This window comes from Desmodus rotundus, chromosome 3, assembly GCF_022682495.2.
Source record: "Desmodus rotundus isolate HL8 chromosome 3, HLdesRot8A.1, whole genome shotgun sequence".
NCBI lineage: Eukaryota > Metazoa > Chordata > Mammalia > Chiroptera > Phyllostomidae > Desmodus > Desmodus rotundus.
The window spans coordinates 19234023-19247576 of record NC_071389.1 but is presented as its reverse complement, the minus strand read 5'-3'; positions in this window follow the sequence as shown (position 1 = coordinate 19247576).

Genomic DNA, 13554 nt, shown 5'->3' with positions numbered 1-13554 from the left:
TTAAAAAAGAAACATCGATTGGTTGCCTCTCTCATGCCCCTAACTGGGGACCTGGCCTGCAACCCAGGCATGTGCCCTGACTGGGAATTGAACCAGCAACCTTTAGGTTTGCAGTCTGGCACTCAATCCACTGGTGGACCAGCCAGGGAAAACAATATTTTAATAATAATATTTTTGTGTATTTGAGTTTAATTTCTGAAAACGGGACAGTGTTTCTTACTTTAAAATTGTTTCTATAGTAGTATATATTAAAGATCCATTCAAACAGAGCACAGACTGACAGCTGTCAGACGGGAGCAGGGCTGGATGGCTGGGAGAAGTAGGTGAAGGGACTAAGCAAAAAACAAAAACAAAATCTCATTGACACAGACAGGGTTGGGGGCAGGTGGGAGAAGGTCGACGGGGGTTCAATGGTGACTTTGGATGGTAAGCACAATGAAATGTGCAGATGATGTGGTGCAGAAATGTGCACCTGAAACCTAGATACTTTTATTGACCAAGGTAACCCCAATTAATTCAATAAGTAAAAGAAAAGATCTATTCACGGTGCTGTGTGCACCAAGGCACACCACTCCACTAAGTGCATTCCCCTGCTGCCCGTTTCACCTTCTCGCTACCCCAGTACTGTGCACTGGTAGCTGATGGTCTCTGTAGCCACAAACGAGGCCATGATAAGCATCCTTGTACAAAGTACAGATGCTCGTAAGCATTTCTTTGGAATAGAAGATAGAGGTAAATTGCTGTATCATAGGATGGGCTTGTTCTTAATCTAATCAAATTCAGATATGTTGATCCCTAAAATGGCTGCAGGGCCTCAGGGACCCTATACGCCTCTCTCCTTGACAACATGCAGATTATGTGGCTTTTGACTATTTGCTACTGTGATAGTATGAAGTGGTATCTCACCACGGTTCTAATTTGCATTTTTCAGATGACTAATAAGCCTGAGCATCTCTTCATATGCTTGTTAGCCTTTTGCTTTTCCTTTTCTGTAACTTGCCTGCTCATATATTCTTTGCCAATGTTGATTGGCAGGAATTTCTTGTTTTTTTAGTCATCATCAGTTTTAGTCATTCTCAGTCATCGCAAATATTTTCTTACACTCTGTCTTCTGTCTTTTGACTTTGTCCATTGTATCATTTTTGAATAGAAATGCTTCATTTTAATGTGATCCAAATAGTTTGTGTTATTTTTAAAAGATCTTATTTATTTATTTAAAAAGATTTTATGTTTAGAGAGAGAGAGAGGCAGGGAGAAAGAGAGGGAGAGAAGCATCCTCTCAAATGGGGAACCTGGCCTGCAGTCCAGTCATGTGCTGTGCCGGGGAGCAGGACTGATGACCTTTTGACCCACAGGACAATGCCCAGCTCTCGGAGCCACACCAGTCAGGGCATGTTTCTTATTTTTTAAAATTATACTTTCTAGTTGGTTATTGCTGGTAGAGAAAAATTACATTGATTTTGATAGGTTGATACTGAGTAACCTCGCAGAGCTTTAAAGATTTTGTTTATTTATTTTTAGAGAGAAGGGAAGGGAGGGAGAGAGAGGGAGAGAAACATCAATGTGTGGTTGTCTCTCTCGCACCCCCTACTGGGGACCTGGCCCACAACCCAGGCATGTGCCCTGACTGGGAATTGAACTGGTGACCCTTTGGTTCACAGTCTGGCACTCAGTCCACTGAGCCACACCAGCCAGGGCTCTAATAGATTCCAGTGGTTTTTCCTGATGATTCTGTTGGCTTTTTTAGACAGATGAGTATGGCATATGCAAGTAGTGATCATTTCATCTCTTTGCTTTGACTCTGCACCCATCTTAACTCTTTTTTCTTTCCTGACAGCCTTGGCCAGACCTCCTGTAATATGGTAAACAATAGTGGGACCGGACATCCTGGTTTTGTTCCCATTCTAAAAGGAACACACGAAGAAGTCTCAATTAAGTGTAATATTTGCTGTTGATTTTTGGTATAGGATGTTCCCTTCTATTCTTAGTTTGCTGAGTTTAAAAAGGGTTATAATAAGATAAACTCTATAAACTACCTTTTTCTCCACCACTTGTAGAGATAATCTGTTATTTCATCATCAATCTATTAACACTATGTATCAATCACAGTTTTAAATACTTTATTATACTATTAGATTTAATCATCACAACAACCCTATGAGATAGATACTGTTATTATCCCCACCTTTCACATGGAGAAACTGAGGCGCAAGGAGGTTAGGTGATTTGGTGAAGGTTACTCAGGAAGTGATGGACCATGGGGTGTCACAGGCAGCCTGGTTTCAGAGTCCACACTCATTTTGTTGTTGTCATTGTTGTTGTTTTATTTGTTATTTTAGAGAATTTTTGTGAATGTTTTTGAACAACTGACAACAATGCCTGGTAGCAAGATCTCACATGCTCACTACACTTTTTTTTATCTGCACCCAAAGACATTTTTTGCATTACTTTTAGAGAGAGAGGAAAGGAGAGAGAAAGGGAGAGAGAGAGAAACCTTGAGTGGTTGCCTCCCATAGGTGCCTTGACCGGGTTTAGAACCCTCAAACTTTCAGTTATGGGACAACACTCCAACCAACTGAGCCACACCGACCAGGGCCCCACACTCTGAGTTACTCACTGTAGTATCTGATTTTGACTGAGTTAGCTAACATTTTATTTATGTGTTTGTATTTTCATTTATAAGTGAAAGACTTTTCCTTTTCCTTTATTAGACTACCTTAAACTTTGACAAAATTGAGATGTAATTCACATACTTAATATTCAACCTTTTAAAGTCTACATTTCAGTGTGTTTTAGTATAGTCACAAATCTGGGCAACCATTACCACTATCTGACTAGTTTTTTGCCACCTCAAAGAGGAACTGTGGACCCATAACAGTTACTCTCTATTCTTCCTTTTCTCTGTCCGCTGGCACCTGCTTATCTACTTTCTGTTTCTGTGGATTTCCCTAGTCAACCTTTCATATAAATGGAATTCTACAATATTTGACTTTCTGTGGCTTCTTTTATTTAGCATAATGTTTTCAAGGTCATCCACATGTTTATGGTTGAATCATACTCCATTGTATGGGTACGACACATTTTGTTTATTTATTCATCACATCATGGGCACTTGGGGTTTTTCCGCTTTGCAGCTATTAATAATATCACTATGAACATTTGTGTGTGAAGTTTTTAAAAGATATTTTATTCATTTGTTTTTACAGAGAGGGGAAAGGAGGGAGAAAGAGAAGGAGAGAAACATCAGTGTGTGGTTGCCTCTCTCACACCCCCAACTGGGGACCTGGCCCGCAACCCAGGCGTGTGCCCTGACCGGGGATGGAACTAGCAATCATTCAGTTCACAGGCCGGCACTCAGTCCATGGAGCCACACCAGCCAGGGCTGTGTGTTTGAGTTTTTGTGTGGACATATGTTTTCAGCTCTGTCGGGTATATACCTAGGAACGAAATCGATGGTCACGTGATATGCTATGTTTAATTTTTTGAAGAATTTACCTTTACCGCAGATTGGAATCAATATTGTACATGTGCTTCCACTTTCTACTAAAATGGCAAAATGGTATGGGTTGCTGCTCCCTCCCCAAGTGCCCCCCCCAATAAGAAACTTAAACTGAAGCAGATCCAGAAGATAAGGAACCAAAAGGACGGAAAGAAACAAACCCCCCCACCCACCCCGGCAAAGGCTATTTTTAATTGGTTTGCTTGAGAAAGAGGGTAGCCTGCAGGGCTATGAAAGGATAAATTAGTAAAAAGCAGTTTAAATTCTGCTCCTGTCACCCCTCCAGCAACACCTTGGCTCCCTTGTTCCTTAGCCATTTGCTGTAGGAATCTGGGGTCAGGGCCCAGACCTGTGCCAGTGCTCAAATCAAGAGAGAGGGGACAATAACAAGAACAGGGTAGTGGGAAAGGATGGGGTCCCAGCAGCCCAGCGCATTGACTCCCCCTCCCCCACTGCACCCCCACCTGCACTTTCAGTCTGTTTCTCAGAGGCTAGAAGGTAAAGCCCAATGGGCTTTGTGATGGTTATTGGGACTGACTGAGCCTGGAGCTGACCTTTCACCCTTTCCCCTTTCTCAAGAAGCATTTCCAGGCAGAGGAGTCAAAACCCCCAGGAGAACATGAGCTGACAGGCTAAATTAAGAAGTTATATTACTACCTCAAACACACACACGCACACACACCCCAAACCAGATTACCCATATTATCTGAAACAGATGTCTTAAAAAAAGTCACAAAGATTTAACATAAAAAAGTAAACATACTAAAGAGATAAGAAAAGTCTTAACAATATGAAAAAGAAACACAAAATAACAATAATAAAAAAGAACCAAGTGAAAATATTAGCCAGAAAAAAATATAAGATGTGAAATGAAGGACATTATAGATGGGATAAATGGTTGATGGATAGAGCTGAAGGATGAATGATTGAGATTTAAGATCAGATTTGAGGAAGACTCCAAGAAGGTAGAAAGGAAGGATAAAGGAAAGAGAAATGGAAAAAAAATATTGTAAAACATAGAGGAAAGAAGTACAAGTGCCAACATTTGTAAGTTAGAAATATTAGAGAAAAAATATTTTTAAAGAAAGGATTTTTCAGCACTAAATAAAATGAAAGAGCCATGGCTGGTGTGGCTCAGTGGATTGAGTGCTGGCCTGTGAACTGGGGGGTCGCCAGTTCAATTCCCAGTCAGGGCACATGCCTGGGTTGCAGGCCAGGTCCCCAGCATGGGGAGCTTGAGAGGCAACCACACATTGATGTTTCTCTCCCTCTCTTTCCTCCTCCCTTCCCCTCTGTTAATAAATGAATGGAATCTTTAAAAAACAATGAAAGAAATCAAATTGAAAGGGCTCTCGAAGTGCCAAAACCAAATTTTAAAAACCCTAAATAAATTTTAGTAAAATTTAAGAATATTATTCCAAATGAGGAAATTGTAAAAAAGCTTCTAATAAGAAAAAAAGAAAAACACACAGAGAATTTACAAAGAGACAAGAAACAGGATTGAAATTGGACTTTTCAACCCTAACACTGCAGCAGTGTTGTGCTTTATAGTAGTGTGGTAGATAAAAGCGATATGGAGTGACAATGGAATAAATCTTTTAAGGAATTAAAGGAAAATAATTTTGAACTATTCAAATAACCATTCAAATGTGAACATGGAATAATATAAACAGTCTCAGGTATGCAAAGTATTGCCACAAAAAAGACTCACATAGAAAGTGTTGTTTGGAGAGCACTCAAGAAGAAAAACAATCTAGGAGATGCTGTAAGAGATAAGAAGTAAGATTAGTCAAAACTTTTGGAAAGGTTTGCTATAGTCTTTTGTCTCACAGGCCAGCACTCAATCCACTGAGCCACAGCAGCCAGGCTGGTTTGCTGTAGTCTTAAAACAACAGAACAGAACAAAAACCAAATACCATTTTTCTCCAAAAAAGGAAACATTATTTTCATAGCAACCCAGAATTAAAGTTTCAGACAATATCACTATGATAAGTGAAGAGATGCCAAGAAACATAAAAGTATGCTACAGTTCTCATCTTGTAAAAAAATTTTTTAATTGATTTTAGGGAGAGAAAGGGAGAGACAGAGAGAGAGAGAGAGAGATCGATTTGTTGTTCCACTTATTTACACATTCTTTGGTTGATTCTTTATGTGCCCTGACCAGGGATCAAACCCATAATGTTGATGTATTAGGACAACGCTCTACCAACTTAGCTACTGGGCCAGGGCTTAAAGTCCTCATCTTATTAGAGGAACAATATAGATATCAGGTTTAAAACGAAAGAAGAGAAAACAAAGGAAAAGCAGGTTAAATTAAGTAAAACAGAAGGTGGAAATGTCGAAACATATTAATAATCGCAACAAGTTTAAAGGGACAAAACTCATCCGTTAAAAGTTAGGGTCTGCCAGATTGGACTTAAAAAAAAAAGATGACCTTTCCAAAAAAAAATAATAATAAATAAAGAGAGAGAGCACACACGCACACACAAGAGAGGCCCTGGCTGAGTAGCTCAGTTGGTTGGAACATTGTCCTGACATGCCAAGGTTGCAGGTTCTATACCTGGTCAGGGCACATATAAGAATCAACCAATGAGTGCATAAGTAAATGGAACAACAAATCAGTGTTTCTCTCCCTCTCTCTTTCTCTCAAACCAGTTAAAAAAAAAAAAAAAAAGAGCCCTGGCTGGCTCAGTGGGTTGAGCGTGGCCAGTGAACCAAAGGGTTACCAGTTGCATTCCCAATCAAGGCACTTGCCTGGGGGTCAAATCCCCAATACAGGGTTCGTACAGGCAACCACACATTAATGTTTCTCCCCTCTCTCTTTCTCCTTCCCTTCCCCTCTGTCTAAGAAGAAATAAATAAAATCTTTAAAAAAAGAGCTTTTGGGTAAATTTTCCAAGAGTAATCTTGTATAGATAAATTTATATCAGAAGGAAAGTAGACTTTAAGATAAAAACCTCAGACTTCCGGGCAAGATAGAGGCGTAGGTAGATACACTTTGCCTCCTCACACAACCAAAAGAAGGACAACAACAAATTTAAAAACAAAAAATAATCAGAACTGCCAAAAAATCGAACTGTATGGAAATCCAACAACCAAGGAGTTAAAGCAGAAACGTTCATTCAGACTGGTAGGGGGGGCGGAGACGGGCAGCCCGGTGGCGAGGATGTGCAGCAAGGTGGCGGCTGGAGGAACGGTGGTCCCACATTTGTGTGTGGATAAAGCGGGAGGAACAACTGGTGAGAGAGACAAACCACGCAACCCAGGGTTCCAGCACAGGGAAATAAAACCTTAAAACCTCTGACTGTAAAAATCTGTGGGGGTTGTGGCGATGGGAGAAACTCCCAGCCTCAAGGAGAGTCTGTTGGAGAAACCCACAGGGTCCTAGAATGTACACAAACCCACCCACCCAGGATTCAGCACCAGAAGGGCCCAATTTGCTTGTGGGTAGTGGGGGAAGTAACTGAAAGCTGGTTGAGAGCCAAGCAAGTGGCATTGTTCCTTCTCAGACCTCTCCCCCACATACAGCGTTACAACCCAGTGAGGTGGGTTGCCCCACCCTGGTGAATACCTAAGGCTCCTCCCCTTAAACATAACAGGTGTGCTGAAACAAACAAATAGAGCCCAAATGAAAAACAGATCAAAACTCCAGAAAAACAACTAAATGATGAAGAGATAGCCAACCTATTACATGCAGAGTTCAAAATGCTGGTAATCAGGATGCTCACAGAAATTGTTGAGTATGGTCACAAAATAGAGGAAAAAGTGAAGGCTATGAAAAGTGAAATAAAGCAAAATATACAGGGAACCAACAATGAAGGGAAGGAAACCAAGACTCAAATCAACAATTTGGAGCAGAAGGAAGAAAGAAACATTCAACCAGAACAGAATGAAAAAACAAGAATTCCAAAAAATAAGGAGAGCCTTAGGAACTTCCAGGACAACTTTAAACATTCCAACACCTGAATCATAGGGGTGCCAGAAGGAGAAAAGGAAGAGCAAAAATTGAAAACTTATTTGAACAAATAATGAAGAACTTCCCTAATCTGGCAAAGGAAATAGACTTCCAGGAAGTCCAGGAAGCTCAGAGAGTCCCAAAGAAGTTGGACCCAAGTAGGAGCACACCAAGGCACATCATAATTACATTAGCCAAGATTAAAGATAAGGAGAGAATCTTTGAAGCAGCAAGAGAAAAGGAGACACTTACAAAGAAGTTCCCATAAGACTGTCAGCTGATTTCTCAAAAGAGACCTTCAAGGCAAGAAGGGGCTGGAAAGAAGTATTCCAAGTCATGAAAGGCAAGGACCTACACCCAAGATTGCTCTATCCAGCAAAGCTTTCATTTAGAATGGAAGGGCAGATAAAGTGCTTCCCAGATAAGGTCAAGTTAAAGGAGTTCATCATCACCAAGCCCTTATTATGTGAAATGTTAAAGGGATTTATCTAAGAAAAAGAAGATAAAAAATAGGAACAGTAAAATGACAGCAAACTCACAGTTATTAACAACCACACCTAAAACAAAAGCAAAAACAAACTAAGCAAACAACTAGAACAGGAACAAAATCACAGAAATGGAGATCACATGGAGGGTTATCAGTGGGGAGAGGGGAGAATGAGGGAAAAGGTACAGGGAATAAGAGCATAAATGGTAGGTAGAAAATAGACAGGGGGAGGTTAAGAATAGTGTAGAAAATGGAGAAGGCAACGAACTTATATGTATGACCCATGGACATGAAATAAGGGGGGGCGAATGCTGATGGGAGGGGGGAGTGGAGGGAGAAGGGGAATAAAGGGGAGAAAAAGTGGGACAACTGTAATAGCATAATCAATAAATATATTTAAAAAATTAAAAAGAAAAACATCACTGGGGATAAAAGAGAGATCACTATATAATGGTAAATATGTCAGTGCACCAAGAAGATACAACAATCCTAAACATATATGCTCCTAATAAAATAGCATAAACAAAATCAACATTAATAGAACTATATGGACAAGTTGTTAAATCCACTTTTATATGAGAGTATTTCTTTTTTAAAAAATATTTTATTTATTTATTTTCAGAGAGAGGGGAAGGGAAGGAGAAAGTGAGGGAGAGAAACATCGATGTGCGGGATAAACATCAATTGGTTGCCCCTTGCACGCCCCCAACTGGGAACCTGGGCCGCAACCCAGGCATGTGCCCTGGCTAGGAATCAAACCAGTGAACTTTTGGTTTGCGGGATGATGCTCAATCCACTGAGCCACACCAGCCATGGTAAATTCAATAGATTTTTAATCAAAACCAGCCTATATTGGATTGACAGGTTGATTCTGAAAAATACATGTAAGAATAGAAAATCAAAAATAGCCACTAGATTTTATTTTTTTAATTATAATATAAATTCAAAATTTCTGCATTAAAAAGATTTTAAGAATCTTGCCTATTCTTGGTCTTTTATTCTTACCATTATATTCGACATTATAAAACTGCCATATATTTGTCACTCGACTTCAACAATGATCAGTTCCTGTACCATCTTGTTTCATTTACACCCTCTTCTGCTTCCCCCAGTCCAGATTATTTTGAATCAGATCCCAGACATTACCTCATTTTATCCTAAATAGGGAACTCACTCTAAATGTTTTGACAACATAGCTGCAAGAGGAATCTTTTAGCTCTCCAATTAAGTTATTCATATGTTCCAATAAAATAAAACAAAAGTGGAAATTAGATCATGTTTCCCTTAAATCTATTTTCAAATATGCTTCTAATCTGGCCAGTTTAATAATTCAATTAAAATTTAGAAATAAATGCAAAAAAACCCCATGGAGTTAGTTACACTTTCTTTTTAAACATTCCAAACTAAAAGGGTTAATTCAAATAAATACATCAGGCAAATGGACTGTGGAATTGATACATCTCAGACATGATGTGTTGAATTTGAGCCTTGGAGTTTGCTAAATGCTTATCATCATCATGGGAAGTTTTGCTTCATGATGAATTTTAGCTTCCACATATGTTCAATTTGGTTACGTGCAGATTATTATTCTTTAGAAAAATAACACATTTCACACTCCAGATATAATTTGTCACACAAAGTGAGGTTTTTCCCCAGGACCTGTGTATCAGAAGTAGCTAGGGATGTGCCAGTAACATGATGCTGGGCGCTCTTCAGATTAAAGGGAGAAAGTTTCATCCGCTTCCGTGACAGCAACTTTATACCTCCAATGGTTACGACGATAGCAGTGATTAGATACTCTGAAAACAGGAGCCACATTTTGATGGTGACATCAGTTATATTCTTGTAGGTGATGACCACAAACCAGCAGCGGGAGACCACTGACAAGGTTAAATGTTGGACAAATGTTTTTATCCAAACGTGTGATCACGTGGAGAAATAATCCGCTTAAATTTGGTCATCTGAATAGACTATAAAAGCCTGCATATTAACAAATAGATTCCTAAATCATTTCTAAATATTGTGATTCCCCTATGTTATTATGTTCATTTTTTTAAAAGATTTCATTTATTTATCTTTAGAGAGAGGGGGAAGGAGAGACAAAGAGAGGCAGAGAAACATCAATGTGTGGTTGCCTCTCGCACGCCCCCTACAGGGGACCCAGCCTGCAACCCAGGCCTGTGTCCTGACTGGGAATGGAACCAAAGACCCTTTGATTTGCAGACTGGAGCTCAATCCACTGAGCCACACCATCCAGGGCCTTATTATGTTCGTTTTAAAAGGCAAATATCATTTAAAAGGCAAATACTTGAGTAATTTTTCATTTTTCATTATTTCCTCACAGTATTGTAGTGCATTCTAGAAAATATACCTTCCTTGTCACAAGTGGAGTCACTGTTTGTGTCCACCGTAAAATAGTATTTATCTACATATTTGGCCATGAAAAGATAGTTTTGTCTAGTGACTTTCCATAATTTTTTAAATATTTTGTTTATTTTCAGAGAGAGAAGACGAGAAGGAGAAAGGGAGGGAGACAAACATCAATGCACGAAAGAAACATCAGTTGACTGCCTCTTGCATATCCCCCGTGGGGGCCTGGCCGGCATCCCAGGCATGTGTTCTGACTGGGAATCCGGCCGCTGGCCTTTCAGTTTGCAGGATGACACCCGGCCCCCTGACCCACACCAGTCAGGGCTCCATGATTTTTAAAGACGTTCTCCGAGATCATGTAATTGACCATGGGCATCTCCACAGAGTGTAAGAACGGACAAATCTTTTGCAGTTTTGACTCCTATTATTAATTCCTTATTATCAAGTTTATCATTATTTTCATCTTATTTCCTTAGCTTTCAGAGGATCCACGTGGTTTTCCTGTGGGCTTGCTCTGTAAGTTTTTCTAACTTCTTGAGTTGGATGCTTGGCCTGTTCATTTTGAACAATTTTATCTCCTAAGAAATATTAGAAATAAAGTATATTTAAAATGATGTATTTCCCTCTAAATACTGTTTTTGCTTGTACCCCACAAATTTTGACATGTGGTGTTTTCCTTATTATTCATTTATAAGTATTTCCTTTATACTTTTTATTGCAGTGGTTACTTAAAAATGTAATTTTGTTTCCAAGTATACGGGATTTGTAGTGTTTTCAACAATAAAAAACAAAGTTTTTAATTTCTTATCTCATGGTTGAGGAGCATGGTCTATATCAGAGGTGGTAAACACAAGGCCCGCGGGCTGAATCCAGCCCTCCACCTTGTTTTATCTAGCCTGGCACCTTGTTTCTACCCGGTGGCAGTGCCGAGCTCTCGCTTAACTGTTAAGGAGTGGTTACATTTATACAGTCCTAAAGTCACATTCGGCCCTTTGAAGGCAACCACGAGGCTGATGTGGCCCCTGGTGAAAATGAGTTTGACATCCCTGGTCTATATGATTTTGATATTTTGGAATTTGTCGAGGCTTTTTATAGTATCATGTTATGTCCTATTTTTGAAAATATACTATACTTGTTGAAAAAGTCTATGTTGTTTGGGAATAGAATTCTACATATAGCCAGTATGTGTGGCTCATTAATTGTCTTGTTCAGATTTTCGATATTTCTACTTATTTTTTGTTTACTTGATTTGTGTATTTTGAAATGTTATGTTAAAAATCTCCAATTTTGATTTACTATTTCTCCCTGCAGGGTTAGTTACACTACTTACTATATTTGGAGACTGTGATGTTTTATAAAACTTTAGGATATAACAGTTCATGTTCTATTGGCTTTTTTTTTTTTGCCAATTATAACATGCTTCTTTGTCATTATATAAATACATATCTTTTGATTCATATTTAGCTGGTATTTTTTAAAGTGTGTCTCATATTTTCATACAATCATAGAGTTTTTGTCTCTTATTGGTAAGTTTAACTTTTTTTATATTTATTGGAATTCTAAGACTTTTTTTCTGCTGTATTGTTTTCTATTTACTGTACCCTCCCCCCACACATACCTTTTTTGTTTTTTACTTCTTGATGATGTTTTCTTTTGTTGGCTTAAAAGTTATAAATGCTTTAAAAATTTTTTTTGATGATAACTGCCTTTACCTTAAACCTATATTCATGTTTATTTAATTCCCATCAATTTCTAAAATCTCGCTATACCTTACATGCGCCCGTATCCCCTAACAAGCTAGTACCTTCGCATCTTTCTCTCGTGCCCTTGGATGCCTCTGCCATGAGATCATTTTTATGGTCATGCTGTCTAGAATTTTGGTTCTGGGGTTTTGTTAATAAACTTCCTAATTCTCTTTGGTATTAGCTTTTCTTCTTCTCCCTTCCTTCTTTTCTTTCTCTTACCAATGTTGTACTTTATTTCCTCCATTTCTTGCCATGTGTTGAATTTGCTCCAGCTCTGTTTTCATCGAGGCTTTTGCAATACCCTGATTTGACCCCATGTTTTTTCTTTTTATTTAGATTATTTTTTTTAGAGAGATGGGGAGGGAAGGAGAAAGAGAGGGAGAGAAACACCAATGTGTGGTTGCCTCTCACGTGTCCCCCACTGTGGGCCTAGCCTGTAACCAAGGCCTGTGCCCTGACTGGGATTCAAACCGGCGACTCTTTGGTTAGCAGGCCGGCACTCAGTCCACTGAGCCACACTGCCCAAGTCCCCATGTTTCTTGAGAATGGTGAAAGAGTTACTATGTCCTCCACTCTCACCTATAGACCAGCCTTCATTTTCCTGAGGTTTTTTGTTTATACTTCATAGTGTTTCTTTAATCTATGGCTTTATTTTTTCATTAGTTTTGGTAAATTAGCCCTTTCATGTCAAACATTTCTTCTGCCGCACTCTCTCGTCTTGTCATCCAGCTTTCCAGTTCTGTACCAGTAGTTAAACTGTGTTACGCTGTCCTCTGTAATTCTTACCTTTTCTCTCTTTTCTATTATTTTTGCCTTTTTATATTTCATTCATTTATATTTACTCCCAGCTTCCAAGTTTACTAATTCTCTCTTCAGCAGCATTTAATCTGCTGTTAAACCCAATCTACTTGGGTTATTAATTTCTATTCTATTTTTCAGTTGTAGAATTTCCACTTGGTATACTTTCCATTTTGTATACTTTCTACTTTTCTGCCCAAACTATCAATCTTCTATTCAGCTTCCTGAACACAATAAATGATTTAATAACAAGGTAACTTGTCTTTTAGAATGTATTATTATTTTTGTGGACTGAATGTTGCATTTGAATGATTGCTCACAGTGATAGTTTGAAGCCTAGGATGATGATGTCATTGCCCAGGGCAAACTCACTTTGTTTCCTGCTAGGTACCTGGGGCCCAATAACATTCTGAGGTCACCTTAATACAATTTCAGGCTTTGAGATAGTTTGAAGCTGAATTTTGAATACTCTTTTCTTTTTAATTACATTTATTTTTTAGAGACAGGGAGATGGAGGGAGAAAGAGAGGAAGGGAAACGTCGGTGTGAGAGAGAAACATCAATGCATTGCCTCTCCTAGGCATCCCAACCAGGGGCCAAACCAGCAACCTAGGCACGTGCCCTGACTGATCAGCAATCAAACCAGAGATCTCTTGGTTTGCAGGGACAACACCCAGCCAAGCCACATAGGCTGGGGCTGA